Raw genomic sequence first — 6,346 nt, 5'->3', positions numbered from 1 at the left:
CCGTGCGCGTACAGCCGCCGGCTCCCTAGCAACGTTAGACGCCGGGCGCGCTGAGCCGCACGGACCCTAGCAACGGGGACGCCACTGGCGGACCGCGTTCCCCGTTGCTGGGTCCTTTGAATTTATAAGTGCACCTGTTCCCTGGCCGTGCAGCAAGGCAGCTGCACGGCATTTATTCTAATCAGCTCTGTCAGCAGCTGATTGGAGGACTCCTGATTAAATACACTCTCAGGGCTTCTCACAGACACCGGTAATAGCTTCTTGCATGCTGTCTTGTTTGCTGAGAGTCTGTTTCCAGTCCTGCTGTATCCGGTCATTCTGGTTCTCTGAAGTCCTGTACTCGGGAGTTATCATCTCGTCCCTGGAGTCCTGACTGATCACCGTTTATCATCCAGTGGTGTTCGTGAGTCGCGGCTTTGCCGTGTGTAGCGGCTCGGCCGCTTTATACCTTATATTTTGTGTTTGGAGCATTTGCGGAGGGTTCCGCTTCCACAGGCCCACTCTGGTATTCGGCGGTGCCGGGTAGGAGTATTGGGCAAGTGGATATTTTGGTTGTCCTTTTCCCTGGCGGTTTCTCCGCACATACTTTAGGGTTTTAGTTTGCTTGTAGCCCCTGGCCAGGTTGTCTAGTTAGAGGGCCTCTTGTTATCATCCTGTCTCGGACTTCCCTTTGTCTCTCACTAAGACCGGGGGGCATCGGAGTTGGGCAGACATAATCCGCCCTTCAAACGCGGCTGCCAAGGGCTCAAGAAACCATAGTCTCGCAAGGGATTTCTGACAGCACGGATGAGACAACAGAGTTAGGGCGCCAGGGGCTATTGTTCTTTCCTGTTCCCTTCCCCAGCATTCCGTTCCAGTGCTCCGGTCCTTGCCATAAGATCTCCTCTGACCAGGAGTGCTGGAATCATAACATTATTACCGGCCATACCAAAACTTAAAATTAAACGGGGTTTAATTTTTTCTCATTCAGTTTTGTGAGAGTTATCGGCCTCATGAATCCAACAGGTTTAGGGCCAAATCCTGGTCAGTTCTTAGTCAGCCAGATTCAAGAACTTACTCAGATGGTTCAGGATCTTTCTCTTCGGGTGAAGTCGCAGGAAGATCTTTTGCGAGCTTCCCCGAAGGTAGTCCCTGAACCAAAGATGCATTTGCCTGACCGTTTTTCTGGTGATAGAAAGGAGTTTTTTAATTTTAAAGAATCCTGTAAACTTTATTTTCGTTTAAGACCGACTTCCTCGGGTACTGAATCTCAGCGGGTCGGGATTATTATTTCTTTGCTCCAGGGGGATCCTCAGACCTGGGCATTTGGGTTAAAAGCAGAGGATCCGGCATTGTTGTCAGTTGATGCTTTATTTGGGTCTTTAGGGCTCTTGTATGATGACCCTGATAGAGAGGCGTCCGCTGAAAGTCAGTTGCGCGCTCTCAGACAGGGTAGGAATCCTGCGGAGGTTTATTGTACGGAGTTTCGCCGTTGGTCGAACGACTGTGGCTGGAATGACCCAGCCTTGCGCAGTCAGTTTCGCCTCGGCTTATCAGAGTCTATAAAAGACAGTCTCCTTCAGTACCCCGCTCCTGAGACTCTCGATAAGCTCATGGAGCTTTCTATTAAGATTGATCGTCGTCTCAGAGAGCGGAGGGCTGAAAAAGGAGCACCTGTAAGGTCAAGTCCGTGTGTATATTCCATTCCTGAAGACGTAGAGGAGCCCATGCAGATAGGTCTCTCCCGGCTGTCTCCTGAAGAAAGAGCCAGAAGGCAAAATTCTGGTCTTTGCCTGTACTGTGGGGGTAAGGGACATTTTTGCTCGTAATTGTCCGAACAAGTCGGGAAACGCTTTGACCAGGTGAATTGTGAGGGGGTTCACCTAGGTCTGCAGCTTATCTCCTCGAATAACTCCCTTTTAGTCCCAGTTGAAGTTTCCTTTGGCAGCCTCAGTTCTTCGGTGTCGGCTTTTGTCGACAGTGGAGCTGCAGGAAACTTTATGGACTTAACTTGGGCTAAAGCCTTAGGCATTCCTCAGTTACATTTGGGTAGGTGTGTCACCATGCATGGCTTAGATGGGAGTCCGCTTTCCAATGGGGTTATCTCTCTCTGTACACCCCCGGTACTACTTACTGTAGGAGCTCTACATTCCGAAAAGATCGAGTTCTTTCTTACACATTGCCCAGCAGTTCCAGTTGTTCTGGGTCACCCTTGGCTGGCCTTTCATAATCCCACCATTGATTGGCGGTCGGGGGAGATTTCACAATGGGGTATCTTTTGTGATAAGGAATGTATTACGTTTCCAGTCAGAGTAGCAGCTACCATTCCTGAACTCATTCCTGTGGAATACCAGGAGTTTGCTGATGTTTTCTCCAAAGGCAATGCGGACATTCTGCCTCCCCATCGGCTTTATGATTTTGCTATTGGGCTAATTCCTGGTGCCGCATTGCCAAAGGGAAGATTATATGCTTTATCCGGGCCAGAAACTGCGGCCATGAATGATTATGTTAAGGAGAGCCTAGGGAAAGGATTTATTAGACCATCAAAATCTCCTTTAAGTGCAGGCTTCTTCTTTGTGGAGAAAAAGGATGGCTCACTTAGACCTTGCATTGACTTTAGAGCCCTGAATAAGATCTCAGTTAAAAATACTTATCCTTTGCCGCTGATTTCCGTACTCTTTGATCAGTTACGTTCGGCTGTGATTTTTTCTAAAATTTTACCTCAGAGGAGCGTACAACCTCATCCGAATCAAATCTGGAGATGAGTGGAAGACGGCCTTCAGTACTCAGTCGGGTCACTACGAGTACCTGGTGATGCCGTTCGGCTTGTCTAATGCTGCAGCAGTTTTTCAAGACCTCATTAACGATGTGCTCCGTGGCTTCCTAGGGAAATTCGTGGTCGTTTACTTAGACGACATCCTGATTTATTCTGAATCAATGGAACAACATGTTAACCAGGTGCGTCTGGTTCTTCAAAAGTTACGTGAGAATCATTTATATGCCAAGCTGGAGAAGTGTGAGTTTCATGTCACGGAGGTATCTTTTTTAGGGTACATTATTTCCCCTCTGGGATTTTCCATGGAACCAAAGAAGCTCCAGGCCATCCTTAGTTGGGCGCAACCCACCAATTTAAAAGCAATTCAGCGCTTTTTAGGGTTTGCGAATTATTATAGGAGGTTCATTCATTCTTTTTCTGACCTGGTTGCTCCCATTGTAGCTCTGACAAAGAAAGGAGCGGATCCTACCAATTGGTCGCGTGAAGCTGAGTTGTCCTTTCGGGCCCTGAAACAAGCCTTTGTCTCGGCTCCAGTCCTCAGACATCCCAATCCGGAATTGCCCTTTGTTGTGGAGGTTGATGCCTCGGAGGTTGGAGTGGGGGCTATCCTTTCTCAAAAGGATCCGGAGTCTCTGGAGTTACATCCTTGTGCCTTTATGTCCAGGAAATTCTCCTCCGCTGAATCCAACTATGACGTTGGTAATCGGGAGTTACTGGCGATAAAGTGGGCTTTCGAGGAGTGGAGGCATTGGCTGGAGGGAGCAAAACATACTATTTCAGTATTGACTGACCATAAAAACCTGCAATATATCGAATCGGCTAAGCGGCTTAATGCCCGGCAGGCACGTTGGGCTTTATTTTTTACTCGTTTCAAATTTATAATCACTTTCAGGCCTGGTTCCAAGAATACCAAGGCTGATGCCCTGTCACGCAGCTTTCTTCCGGTTCACAATAACAGTCCTGTTTCTCCCATACTTCCATCTTCGGTCATCTGGGCAGGCCTCACACAAGATTTATTTACCCAGTTAAAACAGCTTCAACACCAAGCTCCTGGAAATACTCCTGCTGGTCGTCTTTACGTCCCTGAGTTTTTGAGAGCTACTGTTTTAACTGAATTCCATGATAACAAAGTTTCCGGGCATCCGGGAATCTCTAAGACTTTGGAGTTAGTCTCCCGCTCAGTATGGTGGCCTGGTCTTTCTAAAGACGTTAAGGAGTTTGTTTATTCTTGTCAGGTTTGTGCACAGCATAAGGTTCCCCGTTCCTTGCCTATCGGGCAACTTATGCACTTAAATGTCCCTCTCAGGCCATGGTCTCATATTTCCATGGATTTTGTGGTTGACCTTCCCCTTTCAGCCGGATTCCGAGTCATATGGGTGGTAGTGGACCGTTTTAGCAAGATGGCTCATTTCATTGCTCTTTCCCGACTGCCATCTGCCCAAGGGTTGGCAGTTTTGTTTCTCCGCCATGTTTTCAGACTTCATGGGTTGCCTACTGATATTGTTTCTGATCGGGGTCCACAATTCATCGCACAATTCTGGAAACGTTTTTGTGCTTCATTAAAGATGAAATTGTCGTTAACATCCGGTTACCACCCACAATCCAACGGGCAAACCGAGCGAGTTAACCAATCATTGAAACAGTATTTGCGTTTGTATTCAGCCAAACTCCAGAATGATTGGTCCGAGTTTCTTCCGTTGGCGGAGTTTGCTTACAATAATTCTTGTCATTCCTCCACTAAAGTGTCTCCATTCTTTTCAGTTTTTGGTTTTCACCCCAGAGCCAATTCTTTTTTTCATCATTCCTCAGTCTCCTTGCTAACCTTAACCTCCCATCTCAGAGCCATTTGGAAAAAAGTGCACCTTGCTCTCAGAAAAGCGGCCTTTCGAGAGAAAAAAATTTCTGACAGGCTCCGACGTCCTTGCACTTTTAAGGTGGGAGATAGGGTATGGTTGTCGACTCGTAACATCAGACTTCGACAATCCTCGGCTAGATTAGGACCCAAATTTATTGGGCCATTTCTTATTATTAAAAGAGTTAACCCAGTTGCCTTCCGGTTACGTTTACCAAGATCTCTCAGGATTGGAAATACGTTTCATTGCTCCCTGTTGAAACAATACGTTTCTTCCAGTAGATTTCCTCGGAGAATCTCTCAGGGTAGATCTCTGGTGGATGTACAGGGACAACAGGAGTTCTTGGTGGAGAAGGTTCTCGATTCCAAATTGTCCCGGGGCCGGCTTTATTTTCTGGTTCACTGGAGAGGCTATGGTCCGGAGGAAAGGTCTTGGGTCCTGGATAAGGATCTTCATGCCCCGAGGCTCAAGAGGGCATTTTTTCGGGAATTTCCTCGGAAACCTGGCTTTAGGGGTTCCTTGACCCCTCCTCAAGGGGGGGGTACTGTTAGGCGCCGGGGTCCGCTTGTCTGCGCGGCCCGGCGCCTAGCAACTAGGGACGCCGTGCGCGTACAGCCGCCGGCTCCCTAGCAACGTTAGACGCCGGGCGCGCTGAGCCGCACGGACCCTAGCAACGGGGACGCCACTGGCGGACCGCGTTCCCCGTTGCTGGGTCCTTTGAATTTATAAGTGCACCTGTTCCCTGGCCGTGCAGCAAGGCAGCTGCACGGCATTTATTCTAATCAGCTCTGTCAGCAGCTGATTGGAGGACTCCTGATTAAATACACTCTCAGGGCTTCTCACAGACGCCGGTAATAGCTTCTTGCATGCTGTCTTGTTTGCTGAGAGTCTGTTTCCAGTCCTGCTGTATCCGGTCATTCTGGTTCTCTGAAGTCCTGTACTCGGGAGTTATCATCTCGTCCCTGGAGTCCTGACTGATCACCGTTTATCATCCAGTGGTGTTCGTGAGTCGCGGCTTTGCCGTGTGTAGCGGCTCGGCCGCTTTATACCTTATATTTTGTGTTTTGGCATTTGCGGAGGGTTCCGCTTCCACAGGCCCACTCTGGTATTCGGCGGTGCCGGGTAGGAGTATTGGGCAAGTGGATATTTTGGTTGTCCTTTTCCCTGGCGGTTTCTCCGCACATACTTTAGGGTTTTAGTTTGCTTGTAGCCCCTGGCCAGGTTGTCTAGTTAGAGGGCCTCTTGTTATCATCCTGTCTCGGACTTCCCTTTGTCTCTCACTAAGACCGGGGGGCATCGGAGTTGGGCAGACATAATCCGCCCTTCAAACGCGGCTGCCAAGGGCTCAAGAAACCATAGTCTCGCAAGGGATTTCTGACAGCACGGATGAGACAACAGAGTTAGGGCGCCAGGGGCTATTGTTCTTTCCTGTTCCCTTCCCCAGCATTCCATTCCAGTGCTCCGGTCCTTGCCATAAGATCTCCTCTGACCAGGAGTGCTGGAATCATAACACAAAGAGGGTATTAATCAGAGAGGCAGCACAGAGACCAAAGGTAACCCTGAAGGAGTTGCAGAGTTCCACAGCAGAGACTGGTGTATCGGCGCACGTGACCACTATAAGCCGTACACTCCGTAGAGCTGGGCTTTATGGAAGAGTGGCCAGAAAAAAGCCATTACTTAGTGTTAAAAATAAGAAGACACGTTTTGAGTTTGCCAAAAGGCATGTGGACAACTCCCC

Source organism: Pseudophryne corroboree, chromosome 1 (assembly GCF_028390025.1).
Source record: "Pseudophryne corroboree isolate aPseCor3 chromosome 1, aPseCor3.hap2, whole genome shotgun sequence".
Lineage (NCBI taxonomy): Eukaryota > Metazoa > Chordata > Amphibia > Anura > Myobatrachidae > Pseudophryne > Pseudophryne corroboree.
The sequence above is the reverse complement of the archived record's forward strand: the minus strand, read 5'-3'. Positions refer to the sequence as shown.